Genomic DNA, 21,828 nt, shown 5'->3' with positions numbered 1-21,828 from the left:
ACTTACACATAGTAAGAAATGGTTATAAAAACTGAAACAGAAGTGAAAGAAGTAGTAGGATATAAATATATTATTATATATATAATATTATAGGATATAAACAGTATTTATTTTTAAACGAGCAGAAGTGAATGAATGAAGTACATACTGTGTAGACTCATGTTCTCAGGGGTCAGGAGTGATAAATAAAGTAGTAATAGCTGTCTGGCAACCACCTCCATGCTGTTCTCAATCACCCAAACCTGCAACAAGCCACACCTCTCATTCTTAACACAGTATGTTCAACACAGCTGATTTAGAACACTCTAATATGTGATTAAACTCAATTCACTCAATTCTGTATGTAAAAGAATGACATGTAAGGTGTCAGTGTCCGTCAGTCCTGTGATGGTCTTCAGGATGTGTCTGGGATCTGCACTGCCCACTAGCAAAATATTCAGTTCTCCATGTTGCCTCACTCTGTGTGTGTCTGTAAGTACATAACAATGAGAATTCAAATATTTAAAAAAAATTGAAATTTGATAGATGTTTTTATATGTATCTGTTGGTTTACTATGATTAGTCTATGATTAGTCATTTCTTCTGTTCTTTCTGTGGTTTGTTAGTGTTTAGTCTGGTGTTTAACCTGTGTTTAGGAGGTCTTGTGCTGGTCCGAATCCCCACCAGGTCACAACATCCTGCACCCTCAACAGTCCGACCGGAGCTCATTCTTCAGAAATAGTTAGAAATTGTAAATTAGCATAGTGCCTGAGTGCGACTATCAAATAATATCGTACTCCTCGTATCCCGTTTCAGCAGACTGTTGTTGACTTCAGGTTGCTAGCAGCCTGACTGAACTTACATTTCGTTGCAATATTTAGGTATCGATGCTATTAAAAACACTTTACATTTACAAAGTATGTATGAGCACAAGTATGTATAGCGGTATATATAACAGATATATAGCAAAGTGAAAATAATCCTCTGTGAAACTCACCTTTCGCTCCTCGTGCCTTCTAAACACAAGCTAAAGTTTGGAAGGCGGTTGCTTAGCAACAGGGAGCGCGCGACACCTAGAATATAATCACTACGCTTGAGTCTTGATAAGATACTGTTTTGTTTTAGATTTTACATTTTGTTACAAACAAACGTGCCAGAGTAATTTGAAATTTATAGTTATCAACAAAAAGATTGAACTAGTATATCTTGCAAAACCTGCTCAACTATGAGGTGACAGAGTTGCAACTTGGACTTAAATTACATTTGGTAGGATTCAGCAAAAATCTCAGCTTCAATCTATAATAGCGCTTTTTATGCATAATTAGGTCAATCTAAAAAATTATTTTCCTATTTTTTGTTTTGTGAGCGGGTTCGGGTCCAAAACTTCGACGAGTAGCCTACCTCGGACACGGGTCGGGTTCGGTATTAGCGGCCTCGGGTCTCGGGTAATTTAAAATAAACATGCTTTTTCTAAATGGACCCGATTAGACCCGATCATCACAATATGGCAAGGGGCGTAACATTTCCGTCTCACGCTTGAGGTATTCGGTCAATCATAACGCACTGGATAGCTGGCCAATCACAGCACACCTCGCTTTTCAGAAGGATGAGCTTTGGATTTGAGACTTTAGTCTTTGCAACTTTACAGATCTTCTTTATGCACCAAGAGCTTGTAACACTTCAAAGAGAAAGGAAAAATTTAAATCGCATCATATGACCCCTTTAAATGAAAAATAAATACACAATACTAAAAGAATAGTTTAATATTAAATTACTGCTTAACTCACTTGTCTGTGCAACGAATATGAATGAATATGAAGAATATGCTGTAACTTTTCAATTTTTAAGATGATAAATCACAGTACAGTGCATGTTGACAATTTTCTGCACTCCTGAATGTTTCTATATTTGTGCGATCTGTACGTTATGTGCAAGCTTGTGTGTTGTGTGCATGCGTGCAATGCAGCAGCACTTTAGTTTAGAGCGGAGATTAGCTACGTGAACTCACCCAACCAATTTTGAGTATCCACATGCTACAAACAAACATACTTGAGATATAACCTCCAGCACTTGTCCATCGCCATTATTAGGCAATCTGTTATAATGCTTAGCTAATGTTTTTAACTGTATTTGTGTGCGTGGTGAGATTAGTTTGCGCTGCGCTGTTAGTTCAGTGGCACTAGCAAACACATCCTCCCTGCGCTGTCGAGTTGGTCACGCAGCTCAGTCCATTGAGCCATGCCATTGACAGGTTAGCGAGGTGCAAGATCTGTAAAATTGCGCTGTTTCATCCCACTTTCGGTGTGTTTGGAACACCGGTCAGTCATGTTGCTTCTACTGGCTGTTTATGCTGTATGTAGGTATGCAAAGCAGAGATATGTACGCTACGCCCTCTTCTGAAGACAGGGTGGGAATATTCAGCTCATTTGCATTTAAAGTGATACACACCAAAACAGCTCTTTTTTTAGACATGCCCCAAAAATGACATTTTCCAGATGTTATAATAAATGATCTGTGGGGTCATTTGAGTTGAAACTTCATAGACACATTCTGGGGACACCCAAGACCAGTATTACATCTTGTAAAAAGGGGCATAATATGTGCCCTTTAAAATAAATGTCACTTGTTTTAATATTTTGATATTTAATGCAAAGACATGTATGCATTTTAAAAGTGTGGCTTTGGTGTCCAAATACATTTTGGGTCCACAACCTTTGTGACACATTTAAAAATAACCTTGATATTTGGTTCATTTTAGAGATTCAGATGAGTGCTGATGTTAGATTGGTACATCTCCGCAACGTGCTAAGAAAAGTACAGGATGACATTATGCTACAGAAAGTACATCAATTAACGGGAACCTTAAAGTTGCTTCAAGAAACACTCAATCAAGATTAAATGAGAAATAATGCCTCTAAGTACAGTATGAGAGACAATGAGATTATTACAAGATTATTATTACAGATTATTACAAAACCAGGCTATATATAATGTAAATTGCATTTTTTTTTCTCTCCCTCTCTCTCTCATTTACTTATTTAATCATTTAAATTTAGGTTCTACATCTAGACGTTCAAATATCACCGGAATTCCTCCCCTCAGTAAAATACTGTGTCACTGTAAATGTGTGTGTTTCTAATCTGAAAATTTGCAGATGATCACAGAATACTACAATATAACTGAATGGTAGTTTTCATGTAAAGTTTAAAAAGCAACAAAATAAATCTCTAGTTAAACAGCAATTGCATGTATCTCTTACTGTTTGATGCACTTATAACGTATTCTGCTGGTAATGTGCATAATCTTCATTGTGTGTGTCTGGTACATGCAATCACAAGATATCAACAAAATTGTTATTTAAAAAGTTTTTTTAAGTCATTTATTTTAACATTACAAATATACAACAAAAATTTAATTAACACCTCAATAGCTCTTCCCACTATAGAGAAAGTAAAGATTTTTATTTTAGTCTGTGCACTAGAAAGCAGATTCTGTGTGTTTTGTTAGTCATAATCTCTCATCGTCCACAGTAAAGACAAATAGTGCCGATTTGCTTGTATTTTTCCTGTCCATTGGAGATAGAGGACTGACTTACACTAACACTGTAGCTGCTTTTGTTTTGTGATTTGGTTAGTTTAATGTTATGCATGCCCTGTTTCTTTGCTTGTGTGTCAATATTCCAGTGGCTAGACACGATGGTGGTCAAAACGGAAGACAAACAAGTGAAGGAAATACTGCCACTCAGCAAGAGTTGTCCCGGCCAATTATACAAACACAGAATCTACTAGGAGATATAACAGGACAGTCAATCATTTTACCTGCAAGTTCTATGACACATGGACAGGAGAACCCTGGAACAATAATACAAAGTACTGACATAGAGCAAGAGAGATCCTCCCTAGCTGCACAATCACAGGTTCAAGAAAGAGAAAGACCATCAGAATCAGTCATATCACTAGCAGGAGAATCCACACGAACAGAGAGGCCAGAAGGCAAAGGACTCAACAGAGACACGAAAATATAGAGAAAAATTGCGTAGCGTAATTATTAAACACAAAGTAGAAGATATACAGGTATTAGTATATTGAGGGTTAAGATGATTAATCGTAATATCTTTGTATATTTAACTGCATATTTGATGTATGTGTCATGTTGGAGTGGAATGTAATAGGCTAAATCACATTTTTTGTAAAATCCCCAAAAACACTCTAACTCCAAAACCCTGCCCTCCAAAAACAAACATCCAAAAGCAATTTCTGTTGTATTCAGAAACCTAAGGCCCGTTTATAATAAACACTGCAATATTCATTAAAAATAAGAACTTTCAACTTTGATTTCATGATGACATTTGATTACATGATGACATCAACTAATGTTCATACTTCACTCAAATTCTATGCATATATCATTGTTAGGCTATCATTTAAAAAGTAGTCGATTATTAATAAATTATCAGTATGTATGTATATCCGTTCGCGCGCGCCACGTCCCAATCACCTCCCGAACTCGCGTGAGTCCTCCCACCGCCCACGCGTGACATCTGAAAGAAAGAAAAAATGAAATAAATTAATAAATAAATGAGCAAGGGGCAGTTCCACTAGGAGCCGTGAGTGTGTGTGTGCGCGTGAATGTGTGTGTGGCGTCTGTCTGAAACATGAACCGCTTGCGTTAGACATCAGGAGGGCGATTCAAAACGGGGGAAATATCACATCAACACCACCACCATCCTCCTCCTCTTCATCATCCTTCTCTTCCGCGCGAAAAACCAGCCAAATTAAATTAGGGTGGTGAAATTAATTGTGCGAGCTGCCTATGAAGGGGAGGACGGTGTGACACACACACTACAGAGTGTGTGTTGTGCTTTGCATTAGTGTTAATGCTCTTATTTACTACTCTCTTAATTACCAGCCGTGGAAAACTGGAGCTTACATGTGATCTGAGAAAAGCATCGAGTTATTCTTATGGATTAACATATGATCTGAACTCAACCCAGGTTAAGTGAGTATCATGCTTAGTATAGTGTCTGTATATTGTGTGTGATGATGTCCGTTGCATGCAATTTTCTGTTATTGGATTTAAATAAACTCTCTATGTATCATGCTTCCAAGTGTTTAATGGTTGAGTTCTGGTAAACTAGGGCGTGCATTTCTTTCACAACATTCAACAAGTATTGTTTTGTGATGCTTTAATGCTGGTGTGTTCATGGTGACATGCATTGATTCTTACACCAGTGTTCATGTGGAATAACACAAGCAGCATTCATGCACGATGTCAGGTGTGTGAAATGACAGGCAGAACACACTACATACATGTCCACATGTTTTGCACGGTCTGTTTGAGCGTCTATCCACACAGGGCCAGATTTATGCGGATGCTAAGGTGGAATATGGATAATTTTCACCTATTGGCCCTAGTGTAAGGCAGTCACCGTGGATAACTAGTGCCATCTCTTTCCTGCAGGGATGAGTAATCAGGGAGAGACGGAGACGGAGACAGAGACAGAGAAACACACAACAGAGCAGTGCTTGTGTGAACTCGTGAAATAAAAGCATGGAAGAAGCCTGAAATGGGAGGCTTCAGGTTTTATTTATATACGCCATAAATAATTAAAGAGCTGTCCATGGATGTTGAACTCTGTGACCAGTGATCTGGTGTGATTGCTGTAGACATTGAAAAGCTGGTCGATAATTGAAAGATCCGACACATGCTTTGTTGATTTAAATTCATAGTTATCCAAAATCCATCCTTATTCCTCAAAGTTAGACAAAAGCAGCACTTGCTCTTGAATAAAATCCCACATTGAGCTAACAGGAACACGTGTTAGATATATTAGAATGTGTTAGTTTTAGTAATACTTTTCTACTTTAGGTTGATGTGCTTGTTTTATGATAGGTAGGCTACAGTTTCAGATGTTAGAATTACATCTGACTGAATTAAAATAGGTTAATCATGGCTTGATGTGACTGATGCGGCTTAAGTATTTAAATATTATTCCCTATTTTCTCCCACTTTTATCTGTTCTTTTGTAAATAAACAGCCAAAAGGCTTTTAATCTTAAATGAGACTGAATTATGAAGATAAGTACGTTTTTTTTTTTTTTTAAAGAGTCTCTTATACTCACTAAGAATGTTTTTTTTTTAATCAAACATACAGTAAAATTGTGAAATATTATTACAATTTAAAATGCCTGTTTTCTATTTTAATATATTTTAAAATGCAATTTATTCCTGTAATGGCAAACTGCTGCACCCATGGTACGGCAGCAAAGTTCCTTGATTATTACGCCGGAATGAGAGTATAGTTCCTAGCCATATCGGCCTAGAAAATCGCAACTTTTCATTTTCCGTCGGTCTTAGTACACGATGTAACTACAGAAGAGTCAAGTTTTAAATAGGAAAAATATCGAAACTCTTTGGTTCTATTTTCAAAAATAGTGGAGTGTTCCTTTAACTTTAACTTATGATTACCCAAGCATATTGGATATTTTTGCCTTTTATAAATGATTTTATATTTTAAATTTTTGCTATTTTGTGTTATGTTTTTTTTTTTAGGATTACTATTTTTCTATCAACCACACTAAATGTTTACATTTTTTATATTTACTATAATTAGATTTTTTTTCTTTTTTTGATTATTTTAAAATGTAATCTATTAATAATTCATATAAAGTTTATATCTTACTAATAATTCTTGCATTTCAGAATAGAATTGTCTTTGTTTCCTAGGAATTAAATATGTAATTCCGTGGCTTCTTGGATTTTCCATTTTAGATATTTTCCTGCATTCTTTTATTTTCCATTTGACCCTTTCCTGACCAGAGGCTTTTTATTTTCTTGGTCCTCTATTTTAAAAGCATTATTTCTAGTCCAGTATCTGTAATATCTCACGCACAGGTTAATGTGCAGCACACATTTCCAAAAAGAGGAAGGCTCTGTGCTGGCAGCCAATGGCGCAGTAGCACGCTCTTTTGTTTGGAGTATAATGAGCTGCTGTTTGTGCTCACAGGTAGCTCAGAATGATAGTTTGCCCTTAAGGAAGGAAACGCTTTTCTACACAGCTGCTGAAACAGACAATATGGAGTCTGCTTTCCACTGCAGTCTGTAGCGCTGAATGAAAAAGTGAGACGCACACACACACAATCACAGAATCTGAGATGTGTTCACAGCTGCAGAAATAGACACAGCACCAGTGCATCACGTGACGCTTCTGTCTATCCAAGAGGATTTTTATGATGCAATGCGTTTCTTTTCGGGTTTTATTGTTGAAGTATTTTGGTATCAATAAATACCCTGTGCATGCAAGAGATAAGACCTCTAGCTGGAAGGAAAAAGATCCTTTTATTGCCCTCCCTCTTTCTCTGTCTGCCCATTCATGCTATATTTCTTTCTGCATCAGTGGATCTGATGTTTTGACCTTTGAAGGAGGGAGAGAGCGAGAGGAAGACGTGGGCCGGCGTGTGTTTTTGATGAATGTCTCGATAGAATGGTTGAAATTGTTGGCGCACAGATCAGATGTGTTTGGAGAGGGACGCGTGCGGTGTGAGACGCGGGACAGTGTGTGTGTGTGTGTGTGTGTGTGTGTGTGTGTCACTGCAAAGGGGAGGCGACTGCAGCACTCTGCATCGCTGCACTTCCCCTCAAGGCCTGACGGGGCTCCACTGCACCAGACATGAGAGCGGCTGCCAGGCTTTTAGAGATGGGGAAGAGATCAGGAACTGTGGTGGTGGTGGGATACATATCATGCAAACTTCGCATTCGCTTTATCTCTTTCTATTCTTTCTTTTTTATGACCTCTGCTTTTTTGTCCTTCATGTATTGTTTTGACAAAGGAAAACATCTTAAACCAGCCTAAACTGGTTTGTTGGTCTCCCAGCCTGGTCTTGCTCATCTTTTGGATGGTTTTAACAAGGTTTTGGACACATTTAGCTGGTCAGGCTTGGGAAACCAACTGAAACCAGCTAAGACCAGCTGCTTTAAAGGGATAGTCCACTCAAAAATAAATGTCCTTTAATAATTTACTCACCCTTATGTCATTCCAAACCTGTATGACTGTCTTTTTTTCTGTGGAATTTTAAAGATATGTTGGTAATCAAACAGTTTCGGTTCTTATTGTTTTCCATTGTATGGACAAAAAACAATGGAAGTCAATGGAAACTGAAACTGTTTGGTTACTAACATTCTTAAAAATATCTTCTTTTATGAAATTCATACAGGTTTAGAACATGTATTTTCATTTTTGGGTGTACTATCCATTTAGGCTGTTTATTTTTCAGCATTTTGTCATTTTTCCTGAATTCTGCCTTTTCTGTGATATTTTTTAAGGCTTGTTTCTTTTTTTTTTTTTTTTCATTTTTATGTTTTAAATTAAATAATTCTAACTTTACATTTGGATTGGATGACCTGTGTGCTAATTAGCTGTATTACTTAAAATATAAAAAATATGAAACTTTAACTGTAAAAAAATATATATATATTTTAGAAACTTGCCAAAGCAACATTCCTCATTTCACTTCAGTTTAAGTTGAAGTACTAATATAACTAAAACGTAATAAAACCTATATATTCATTATTATAAAATGAAACCAATATAATGAAACCATACAAACATATTAAAAATAAGAAAAAATAAACAATAAAATGACTGAAATTTTAACAACAATTAAAATGAAATCTAGTTCAAAAATAGTATATCAGTGATACTAAATGTTTTATTTACCTGTGTATTTTTATCATATTACTCTTGCCACTGCTTTATAAAAGCCATTCAAGGCTGTGTGTTACAGTGTTTTAAAGTTAAAGGCACAATATGTAAGATTTTCGTAATAAAATATCCAAAAACAACATGCACAGTGTGATATATTTCAGTTGTGTATTTATGGTATCCCAAAAGTTCCCAAGGATTTGTAAATCCAGAGAAATTCCAATTTTAAATAATGCCTCGTCCCTGGTCATTAAACTAAATCCATTACGGCTGTCGCGAATAAAATGAAAATGAAATGAAAAGTGTTGTGCCATGATTTATAGCGCATTATAACCAATCACACATGAGTCGGTTGAGCTTATGAATGCAATGGCTAATCAGAGGCCTTCAGAGAAGTTTTTGATTCACTGCACGCACTTGCTGACTGAATTCAGCTCTCACGCGAATTCTCTCATCATAAATATCTCTCAGGAGTTTTTAAACTCGCGCCATACTTAAGTCAGTCATAATGTTCTTTGACAATGTAAGTTCTTTGCTCGCATTCTCTGTATAATTTATCCGCTGTTTGAATAACTGTGGAAGGTACAGGTAATAAAAAAATTAATTCATTACCTCATCGGTGAACATCTTCCTTCATAGCGTCATCAAGCTTCGCCTTTGTTATTGTTTTGAAAATACTACCTCTAGTGGCGAAAACGTACATATTGTAAGTGATGTTATTTCACTTACTATTTTATAAAAAAAATAGTACACAGTTCACTGCACAGTATTCAACTTCAATCTGCATCTGACACGCCCCCTCTCTGCCATTGGTCAGAAACTGATAGCTCCGCCCCAAACTCGCTCCATTGGCTGCCGCTGAGTCAGTGTTGCTGTGTGGGGTGCTGGCTGTCATGCTCAAATAAACAGAGCAAAAACAGTGCAAATTTACAATGTTTTTTTTTTTTTTTTTCAACTTATAAATGATTCCCTAATAGTTGTCTTTGCATATTAGGCTGAAGATAAAGACGTTTTAACATTAAAATCACCTGTGAGGCTTCAGGTTTTAAGCTAAAAACAATTATTTCTCATGATAAAATCACTGTAACGCATGACGTCTGGCTTGATTTCATCTTCACATCTCCTGCTTTATCCATTTCATTTGCTTGTGTTCCTTTTTTCCAGCCCCCTTCCCATCTCTCGCTCTCTTTCATGAACAGACTTTCCATTTTTTTTGGCCAAGTACAGGAACGTAACTCACTCTCTCCAGTCTTTTAAATTCTCTCTCTCTCTCGTCCCCTCCCCCTCTCTCTTCTGCTGGTCTCTTCTGATCTGTTCTGCTCTCCCTCCCCCTCTTGCTGCAGTGTTACTGCTAATGTATATTAGCGTCACTGCAGTCCTCCACTGCTCACCCCTCTCGTTCTCTCCTTCTTTTACCCTCTCTCTCTCCCTCTCCTTCAGCTTCCATTTCCTGTTCAGTGCTAACAGCATTTTTACTTCTCAGTGTGTTTTCTTGTTTTGCGCAGGTTTTGTGTGACATGCGTTCTCACACACACACACACACACATGCGGGGTAATTATACCTTGTCTCACTCACCCTGTGTGTCAGGATTTCTCAAGCTGCTCACATGCTCTCTAAACCCTGTTTTTTTCTTGCCTATCTGCTCTTTTTCTGGTCGTCTTTCTCACCTATTCTTTGTGAGCCCCTCCCCCTTCCAAAAAATAGAAATAAATAAATAAATGCAGTAAAACGTCACCACTGCTGCTGAGCTCAGTTCTGGTGCCTGCTTTACAAACACACACACATACACACTCACGGCACAGTAAAATATTAACCCTCTCAGTTCTTCTGCACTTTTTTTAATTTTTTTTTTACTTTTGCATTTTTTATTTAGTCATGCACATGTATATTCCTCAACATTTTATCAATATTTTCTTAATTATTTTTTAAAATGTTCCTAATATTATTCACTACAACCACCAAATCACAATGAAAAAAAAAATTTGGTGTAGAAACAACTTTCACTCTAAACTACACAAAGAATTGCAAAGAATTGTCAAGTGACACATTTAATTAAATATGAAATTTTAAAGTAGAAGACCAAAATAGTGCTTACATAATAATAGTTACAACTTAGAAAAAAAATTACAGTGCATAATTGATTCTATAAAGTCAGATTCAGATGAAAATCTGATTTTTTATTCATATTTTGAAAATACTTTACTGCACCCGATCCTTATGTTTTCTCTACCCTTAAATCATTCAACATCCTCTTTTCTTTTTGTTTAAGTTTCTGTAACCCTTTCTCCTCTAAGTGCTGCAGTGCTGCTGCTGATATCAGCTCAGTTCAAACTTCTGAGTCTGCATTTATTTTTTCTTCAACAAAAGCTCTTTTTTACTTCCTTTTTTTTTCTCAAATATCTCTCCCCTCAACTTTTATGTCAGCTTTTTACCCTTTCCCTCCATTTGCACATTCACTTATCTCACTTTTTTAATTGTTTCCTTTCATAATACCTCTTCTGGGATAATTTAAGTATCACATTATTTCATTAACATGCTCTCTGAGTCACATATATGCACCTGAACAGTCTTAAACTCACTATTTTTATAATGCATTAATCTGAAAGCTCTGTGGCTATGCAACAGCATCAGTTTTATTCTGTTTTATGCTTCCTAGTACAAGTACAATATTTTAACTTCAGACTCTCTTTTGGATACCATGTAGTTATAAGTGTGTAAACTTTATAACTAGTTAGATAAGAAATGATTTTTCAAAATGGTGGTAAATAAAATAAAGATTACTAGAGTGAAAGCTTTTTCTACTTTCAGATTTCAAGTATAATGTCACTTGCCATTTTTTTGTAATTGTGAAATTTACTTTTTAATTTCTGAGTAAAAATTGTTTCTACACATTTTTTTTTCAGTGTAGTGTGCATAACTTCATGCACTTACCACTATGACTATATTAAGCATGATAAACTTACCAAAACAGTATATTCTAAACAAATATAACCAGCACAACTAGACTAAAAATTGTTTTCCTTTGCAGTCTTTGCATACAGTTTCTTTAAGAAGTGAATAAAGTCTTACCTTCAATATTTCCATCTTCTTTCTTGACTTTCTTTCTATCCTCCGCTGTCTAAATGCAGTTCTGAAAGAGCTGACTAACTTTCTTCAAGCTGCCCAAAAAAGAATTAGAATGGACAGAAAGGAAAGTGACAGAAAAGGGAGGAAATGAGTTTCTAGCTTGCAAAAAGTGTTAAAACAGGCAAAATGGATAAAAAGAGTGATGGAAGAGGAATAAAGTGCTTGTGAAATGAAATGAAGAGGGAATCAGCTGAAAGGAGGTGATGTACAGTAGTAGAAAAAGAGAAAAGTAAGTGACGCTGGGTTCCAGAGTCGTTCTCAGTGAATTGTGCTTCCTTAATGCGGAATTGGAGAGCAAGGGATGGGGGGGGTAAACAGAGATGGGATAGGATCAGAAAGAGAGCAAAATGGAACAAAGTGGCCTAATGCTTTAAAAGCAACTAAATCAGAAGCATTTCAACCAGGGCTCTTCACTATAATAACACAGAGGAGAGGGAGAGAAGAAATGAGTGGATGCACAAAGTCAGGTTTTTACTGCAGCAAAACTGCACTGTTCTCTCCAAACCTCTCTCGCCCTCTCTCTCTCTTTCCCTCCTCCCCCTCCTGCTCGGTGACGCTGGGCTACAGTGCTGTACTGCTGTGTGTGCATAATGAGCACCTTTCTATCTCTCTCTGTCTCTCTTTCTCTCGCTCCTGTTCCCCTCATGCAATGAAGCTGCAGAGAAGCTCTTGACTTATTAGATGCTTCATTTAAAGAGATAGAGAGACGGAGGGAAAGAGAGACAGATAGAATTTTAATCAGTCGCAATAGTCTCTCGCCCTCAGTTGCCTCTTGCAGTGGCATTGCTTCGGCCCAAAGGACATTTGAAAGCAATGCACCTGATTGAGAGATTGACAGATAGTATCTGTATTCGACATGCATGGGCTGTTGATGCTGTTACATTTCATTTTATATTAAATGCATCTTAATTTTAATGCATTGACTTTCAAAACGTTAAAATGCTGTTTTGTGATCTTTGATGTGTTGATTCTTTGATTGCCAGTTATATAATGCTCACTTGCATTCTATTCTATTCTATGGTCTAGTTGCTCTACTTATTGTTTTTCTCTTATATCATTTGCTTCTGCTTGCATTATCATCATTAGATAAAAGCATCGTCTAGATGAATAAATGTAAATCTCATTGTTGATAACTTGTGTTAAGGGACTATTGATCTTATGATCCTATTGTTTATTGTATCCTCTTGTGTTCAAAATGATTTCAAAACCCTTCTTAATGCACAAAACAGTTCCATAACAGTGATTTGTGATATGCTTTGATCATTTTAGAGATGAGTTGACACGAAATACTCTTGGGAAGTTCTGCCGTGTGAGATGCCACCTCTAAAACTATTTTAAACAGCCTTATTTTATGAGTATTATGCACATGCAGCCTGTATATCCTCGTATTCATTCAGGGACTGCATGAAATAGTAACATTTGAAGGGAAAAGGTGATTAAATAGAGGACAGTTATACTGTACATGACCTTCACTTTTAAAAATGAAGCTTTTTACTGCTTTTTTACTTCATCCAAGATTCTTGTGAAAGAAGGGCTCTTTAGACGATTAAAATGTTCTTCACATTCTTTTAAGAACTGTTCGCTGAAAGGTTCTTTAGGGCAACCTTAAATGGTTCTTCTCTAGCATCACTGCAAAAACCTCTTTTTGGAAGATTTATCTTTAAGAGTGTATGACATACATGCATTGAAATTCTTGAAGATTTCCTGATGTCATAAAGGTCAGCGCACACGTCATGCCTCAATCATGAAGCAACTTTCGCCAAAAACACACATGGCAGCCTTCATGCACTGCAGTATTTTTGGCATATCAATAGCGGGACCCCCGTATGATGTGCAAGATCCCCTCCATTTTTACCTTTACTAAACATCTCCCCTCTTTCTCTCCCTCCTCCCTCCTGTCCCCCCGCAGACCGCTCCTCTCTCCTCCCCTCTCCGTTTTTTCTCCTCCTCTCCCTCCCCTATGCTCAGTTCGGTGTGTGTCTCCTCATTCAAAGGGCGCAAGGGTGGGAACAAGTCGTCCAACAAAGCATGTTACAGCGCCGACATGACTTGCCCGTCGGAAAGCGAGAAAATCGTCATCAACTGCGGCGGCGTGAGGCACGAGACGTACCGGAGCACCCTGAAGACGCTGCCCGGGACGCGTCTGTCGTGGCTCACTGAGCCCGACGCCTTCAACAACTTCGACTACGACCCGAAGTCCGACGAGTTCTTCTTCGATCGGCACCCGTCCGTCTTCTCGTTCATCCTCAACTACTACCGGACGGGCAAGTTGCACTGCCCTAACGACGTGTGCGGCCCGCTGTTCGAGGAAGAGCTCGCCTTCTGGGGCATCGACGAGACCGACGTGGAGGCGTGCTGCTGGATGAACTACCGGCAGCACCGGGACGCGGAGGAGGCGCTGGACAGCTTCGAGACGCCCGAGCCGGAGGTGCCGGAGGACGACCCGGCGCTCGCGGGGGACGGAGACCTGAAGCGGCTCTGCCTGCAGGAGGACGGCAGGAAAGTGGGTTGGTGGCGCGTGTGGCGACCGCGGATCTGGGCGCTCTTCGAGGATCCCTACTCGTCCAAATACGCGCGGGTGAGTTTTCAGCACCTCTTTCCCCGTGGACAGCTCCTCGGTCTAGCGCTCCGGTAACTTACTTTAGCCGGTGACGGTGGGCTGAAATGTTGTTGAAACCCTGATTTGAGACCCCTATTCTTCAAAGCACTGTATGCATGGACTAGTTTGGCTGGTAACAGAAAGGTTTTAGGTTCAAACCCCAGATGCCCTTGAGTTTGAGCGTCCTGATTTAGAAAATCAAGGCACTTTTTCGAATGGACAAATCCATAGCATTAGTATACTTCTGTTAACGCACTGAACTAACAGGCTAGCAGGGAACGTTCTCATCAAGGTTCTCTCAAGTTACGAACGTTCGTTCGAAGTTTACTGGTCTTTAGTAACAAAAAAAATGTATAGCTACATCACTCAAGGAACGTTTTTTTTTCTATGAAAAAAAGTATTTGGATGTTCATCTAATGTTTTTTTTAAACGTTACTACTCGAAGAATATTCAAAAGTAACATTCCTGTATTGTTTGCAAAATGCTAAAATGGATTGTTAATGTTCGCATAAAAAAGGAAAAAACATTAAAAAAAAACATTAAAAACTGGAAAATTTTAATATTCAGATAGTTTTCATAACTTAATGTAATCGTTATCAAAACAGAACATACTTTTGTTATCTAGGTTAACATAAGGTGAAGTAGCCTCCTAGTAAAATATTTGAGTTGGAATCTGAAAGGTTTTGGGTTTAAATCCCAGATTGCGCCCTTGATTTGTGCCCCACTGATTTAAAAAACCTTGACACTTTTTCCAAATTGACAAATCCATAGTATATACTTGTGTTAACCCACTGAACTAACTTGCATAGTTTCCCAGCTACCAGGGAACGTTCTTTTGACGTTCTGGTAAGGTTCGTTCAAAGTTATGAACAAACATTCTTTCAGTAACGTTAACAGAACGTTCATTCAGAGTTATCTGGTTTTTAATGACATTCCCAAAACATTAGCACAAAAATGTATGCATAATTCTTTTTTTTTAAAAATGTTTTTAAAAAAACAATTTTTAAACGCGTTTCAAAAATGTTCAGAGAACATTCAAAAGTAACATTCCCATAACGTTTGCATAATGATAAAATGTAACATTCCCTTAATGTTTTTGCTAACATTCGCTTAAGAAATAACTTTTAAAAAAAACATTAAAAAGGAAAATTTTAAATGTTCAAAGAACATTCATAAATAATGTTTTGTTTGGAAAGGTTGAAACTGAAAGATTATAGTTGCAAACACTGCAAGCATTGATCAAATATCATTTTGTCCTTGAATAAGACATCTATCCTCAGGTAATTAGTGTACTGTAAGTAACTTTGGATGAAGGCATCAACTAATTAGTAAATCTGAGCACTCTTATTCCTTCACAAGTGGTGCTGAAAACTTAGCCGATTGTATTTAAAGCACAGCTCCTTGGTTTGTACCTCAGTTAACTCAACTTGCTGCTAGTTAGAGGGATGCATGATAAAAGTTAGTTGGTTGAAACTTAAGAAGGGTTGTTCTATTGTGCATTTAAGATAGTTTTTATGCTCTGTTCCTCAGAATATGCATTGGTGAGTGTGAGTAACGGCCTAGTTTAACCTACTGTATACAGCCTAGTGGTTAATATCTGGGTTGGTAATTGAAAGTTTGTAGGCTCAAACGCCATGAGCGTTCAACCATCATTGTGCCCTTGAGCAAAGATGTGTCATTTAATAGATGTACAGTAAGTGGCTTTGGATAAAAGCGTCAGATGACTGACTAATGAGTAAGTAACTGTGTTTGGGAGTAGATGAAGATCTGTGCTAATAATTGAAAAGTTGTGAGATTGTGACCTGTCCTCGATCAAGACATTTAACCTGAGGTTGCTGGTCACTTTAGATGAGTAATTAGTGCAGTAACATGTGTTTGCAGTTCATCCTTCATCCTCAGACTGTTGCAGCGAGTGGATAAAGTTGCATGATTGCAGTAGTTGACCCAGTTCAAGCTGGTTAAATGAGCTTTGAAGGATGCAGTTATCAGCCTGTCAAAATGAAATCAGCACTGCCAGTGGATATTCCCCCAGAATCACACAGTGCACCACCATCGAACAAACACCAGCCTCATATTTATGCGTGTAATTGCATGTTATCGTGCGCCATTACGCACGAGCTCCCTCTTAGATCCATATGCACGCTCTTTGTTTCAGCTGTTTTAAAGTGTTGCTCCTTACAGTAGCAGCCACAAAACCGTTACTGCATTTATAGCCCATAAACCCGCTGCTCTTATGAATCTTTTATGCTTCCGATGCCCGACGCAGCAAACACATACGCTTGTTTCTTAATAGCATCCTTGGTAATTTTCATTTAAATGCAGGCTTGTGTTTTTTTTTTTTAGCTAATAATGGATGCTTACGTGCAAGTCTGATGCAATTATAAGAGCTGATATGGGAGCTGCTGCAGAGACAGGATGCGTTTGATTAATCAGCACTGCCAGTGGATATTCCCCCAGAATCACACAGTGCACCACCATCGAACAAACACCAGCCTCATATTTATGCGTGTAATTGCATGTTATCGTGCGCCATTACGCACGAGCTCCCTCTTAGATCCATATGCACGCTCTTTGTTTCAGCTGTTTTAAAGTGTTGCTCCTTACAGTAGCAGCCACAAAACCGTTACTGCATTTATAGCCCATAAACCCGCTGCTCTTATGAATCTTTTATGCTTCCGATGCCCGACGCAGCAAACACATACGCTTGTTTCTTAATAGCATCCTTGGTAATTTTCATTTAAATGCAGGCTTGTGGTTTTTTTTTTTAGCTGATAATGGATGCTTACGTGCAAGTCTGATGCAATTATAAGAGCTGATATGGGAGCTGCTGCAGAGACAGGATGCGTTTGATTGATTTTGCACAAATATGATATACTATCACTCATATTTTTGCCCCGAGACATGGTCAAATATTTGAAAACAAATGCCCTGGTGTGTTCAAACACGGTGTGGACGTATCAGATTCTGCTGAGGAAGTGACTTGAGGTTGTTTTACAACATTTTTTTTTTGTATATATAGAAAGTCTATGTCCATTTATCCACGTTGACTCACATACAAGTTGGTTTATCAGCATATTTGCTGATTATTGCATGCTGTAGGTTGTCTTTCATGTGTTTTAGACGAAATTGAGATGCATGGCTGTCTAATTTAACATCTTATGTCATAGAGAAGTTCTCATCTTCCTATATGAAACCAGATATAATGACCTTACTGTGGGAATTTTTAGGAAAGAGCTTTAAAGCAATGTCTGCGTATACATATACATAGATGAGAGATCATGAGACACATGCACAATGGCTGTCTGCTGTGTGTTTGTGCACTTGCAGATGGATCTAGACATGGCTTATTATACCTGGGGAATGCATCTCTATTGTCCAAATGTCACTGGCAGGTCAATATTTGCCACAGTTCATTCACCGTGTTGTCAGCCAGGGTTTACTGTATAGTTGTTGCTGTGTGCATGCAAGCATTAACATGCATGTAGTCACATATAGTAAACACAATCAATTAGTGGTCAAGCAGTGAGGGTTTTTTGCTGAGAGAGCAGGGTGACTGATGGAGATATACTGTGTGGAATGCAGTTGAATTATAAGATGCTCAATTTAAATTACTTATATTGGACTATTATTCATAAAAATAAGGACAATACATTTCTGAGTACTTTTTCTTTTTTTCAATAAATTCATACAAGGATGCATTAAATTGATCAAAAATGACAGAAAATACATTTCTGATCTTACAAAAACATCTTTTTCAAATAACTGCTGTTCTTTTTAATGTTCTATTCATCAAAGAATCCTGAAAATCATGTATTAGTTTCCACAAAAAAATATGAAGCAGCACAACTGTTTTCAACATTGATAATTATAAGAAATGTTTCTTAAGCAGCAAATCAGCATATCAGAATGATTTCTGAAGGATCATGTGACACTGAAGACTGGAGTGATGATGCTGAAAATTCTGCTTTGATCACAAGAATAAATGACATTTTACAATATATTCAAATAGAAGACACTTATTTTAAATTGTACTAATATTTCACAATATTACTATTTTTAGTGTATTTTTGTATATATTGATCATATAAATGCAGCCTTGGTGAGCAGAAAATACTTTTTTCAGCAACTTTAAAAAACTACTTTTATATACAATGTTAAAGAGCAGGTCATATGGTATTTTAAAGTGTCCTAATATTAATAAATGATTATATGTATTTTATCTGCTTCATAAATAATTCTAGATAACTTATCTGAATTGTTTAAATGTGTAGAATCCACATAAGCTTGTTTTTCATCAACCGGTCAAAATTTACAGCAGGTCATGCAAATTCGGTCCGTTTTTGTCCAGACAGAAACTGCACACAGGCTGAATGTAAATATAAGTCTCTGTAAATCCACTTGCTGACAGCAGGTGGCGCTTATGGAAAAGCTGAATTACAGCTGTTTCCCGTAAACTCCGTGGACAAAGCAGTATTGCAATTAAGAACACTTCCTTTAGGTATTACATGGAGCGAAGATGAAAACAAAATGCCATCGAATCGTACATTCATATAATTAATTCATTCATATATTCATTTATATAATTCCCTTAGCACTCTTTTAAAACCTCCCAGCTTTTCCGCCCTGTTTTCACTCAAAACGAAACTACTCTGCTGCTGTGCGCACGTGAAACTGTTATTTAAAACTGTGCTTTATGCTGGACAGTATTTAGTTGTTCAAATCTGTTCAAATCGCTGGACAGTATTTATTTATCTTTAGTTGTTCAACGCGCGGTAATCTAATACGGTTTTAATGATAATTAAAAGATGAAACGGTAATACTAACCGTGGGGAATTTTATCATGATTTACCGTCAAACCGGTAATCGTTACATCCCTACATACAGCTGACTGCACTGAAATACTGTTCAGTGGCACGTGACTCTTCTGAAGGTTATTGAGAAAGAATCCTATAATGTATGCATCATAAAATGACCACACAGAGATCTACACTAATTTCGTAAACATTTACAATGAGGCTTAAGAGTAATTTCAATCATTTTCTCTTTATATATTTAAATATATACAGTGTTGGGAAGGTTACTTTGGAAATGTAATATACAAGTTACCCTATTTAAAATGTAATAAGTAGTGTAACTATTTCAATTACTTTATTAATGTAACTAATTACATTGGATTACTTTTCTACATTTCTAATGATTTTTAAAATTATTTTTCTACATTTCTAACGAATGTTTTCAACTGTTAATCATTTTCAATCATTTAAACCAGGCAGGTTACTGAACTTGAATTAAGATTATAATAATTGAATTTTAAAGCACAGCCACCACAGAATCAGACTTCAGCACCTCTTACTTTGAAATCATTCTGAGGTTAAATACAGATTTAAAATCATAACAAGAAATAGTAAATATCAATACAAGAAGTACTTAGATGTAACCCCCTTTGTAATTGTTAACATTTTCATTAGTAAAATTTGTTCTCAGTAATTGTAACAGATTACAGTTATTTTTTGTAACTAAAGTACGTAATGCTGGTACATGTAACTAGTTACTCCCCAACACTGTCTTTATCTAATGTTCTGTTTTGATAGATGTCTGACAAGTTTGTGACTAAGTTCTGTGGTCATTTTTTTTATTCTTTTTTAAAAGCACTTTGTTTTATTGATAGCTATACGGAAGCCCTTTCTGTCACAGGATTAAAAAAAAAGTTTCAATAAGGGTTATTGTGACTTTTTATCTCACAATTCAGACTTTGTTTCTTGCCATTTCGAGGAAAAAGTCAGAATTGTGAAATAGAAACACAAATTTGCAAAATCTGAATTTTTCTTATATCTCACAATTGACACTTTTTTTCAGAATTGTGAGTTTATATCTTGCGATTCTGAGATTATATCTCTTTTTTTTCTCAGAATTGTGAGGAAAAAAGTCAGAGTTGTGAGAAATAAACTCAGGATTGCGAGGAAAACATCAGAATTGTGAGTTAAAAGGTTGAAATGACCTTTTTATTTTTGCATTGAATGGTGGAAATGGGCTTCCATAGAAAGCACAGTGCATAAGTTATGTACAGTTGCCACAAAATGTTTTTTGGAGACTTAAAGAGATAGTTCAAAAAAAAAAAAAGTCCATCTTTTACTCACCCTCGTGTTATTGCAAACCTGTATGACTTTCTCTCTTAATTCCATTGAAATGATTGCAACAATTTGCTCAAAATTTACTCAGAATTCAAATACACACAAATAAATAAATAAAAAATAAATTAACACTATTTTTTTGTACTTTATTCATACAAATGGAGAACAAATTTCTTGGTAAATCACTGATAAATCCATTCCTATGTAAATTGTGCTGTAAAAAATAATTGAATGCATCAACATCAACAATTAATAGATGTCTGACTATTTTATGACATTATTTCTGTGGTCATTTTTATTTCTTCTTTGAGAGGGCTTTGTGTTATTGAACGCACAGTGGATTGGTTACATACATTGATCCCAAAAAGTTTTTGTACACTTAAAGCAATAGTTCACTCAAACTAATAGTTCACCCCCCCCCCACACGGGGATTATGTAAATGTGTTACCCAGTGATGTATACCGGTAACAGGCAAAAGATTCGAAAATATGACGACTCGTTAAGGCGATTCAGAATCGACTCTCTCTTTTGAGAGACAATATCTTTATTAATCATGCACTTTTTTGATTAACAACTTTACAGATTATTTTCATTTAAGGATAGCTACGTTATAAACTGCAAAAGAGATATTTTTCAAAAACCCATATGACCTGCTCTTTAACTGTCCCACTGAATTTCAGTGCAACAATTTATGTTACAGTTCATGTTTTATGACTATTTTACTAAATGTATTTATTTAATTCATATATTCACATTTTTTAAATTGATTTTTGAAATTTTCCTTATTAAACATTTAATTTTATTGACACAAACAATTTTACTCTTAATGGGCCATGTTTTCAAAAACAATGATAATTAATTCAGAAATTCAGACAAATTGTTCCATTGAATTGAATGCAACAATTCACTCGATATTTACTCAAAATTCAGAAAACAATCTTGGCGCTAAAATATCCTCTAAATTATTTCAGTTTAGTAACAGTAAATAAGATACTGAATTTAAATAAACACTATTTTACACTTTTTCAACCTTATTCATAACACATTTCTTAGTAAATCAAAATCACTGATAAATCCATTCCTGCTTAAATTATGCTGTTTTAATTTAATGAAATGCACCAATTTATATAACGATTTTGCCTGTGATGTACACAGAAATGTATTCTGCTTGTGTTTCACGAGTAATGCTTATTTATTTGACTGTATTTATGCAAAATTCTCTAAAAAATATATATATGTAAACATAAACATAATGCTCCGCCAAGTGCAAACACAGTTTCTCAGAAAGCATT

The 21,828-nt window shown here is 36.5% G+C and overlaps 2 pseudogenes; one reads left to right on the top strand and one right to left on the bottom strand.

Annotated features, from left to right (window-relative positions):
- The window catches only part of LOC107747873 (dynein assembly factor 3, axonemal-like), a 4,056-nt pseudogene extending 3,348 nt beyond the window's left edge, over nt 1–708 (bottom strand).
- A 4,193-nt stretch (nt 709–4,901) lies between these two features.
- The window catches only part of LOC107747871 (potassium voltage-gated channel subfamily C member 3-like), a 56,021-nt pseudogene continuing 39,094 nt past the window's right edge, over nt 4,902–21,828 (top strand).

The sequence above is a fragment of the Sinocyclocheilus rhinocerous genome, unplaced genomic scaffold, assembly GCF_001515625.1.
Source record: "Sinocyclocheilus rhinocerous isolate Xijiao unplaced genomic scaffold, SAMN03320098_v1.1 scaffold799, whole genome shotgun sequence".
Taxonomy (NCBI): domain Eukaryota; kingdom Metazoa; phylum Chordata; class Actinopteri; order Cypriniformes; family Cyprinidae; genus Sinocyclocheilus; species Sinocyclocheilus rhinocerous.
The sequence above is the reverse complement of the archived record's forward strand: the minus strand, read 5'-3'. Positions and strand labels throughout refer to the sequence as shown.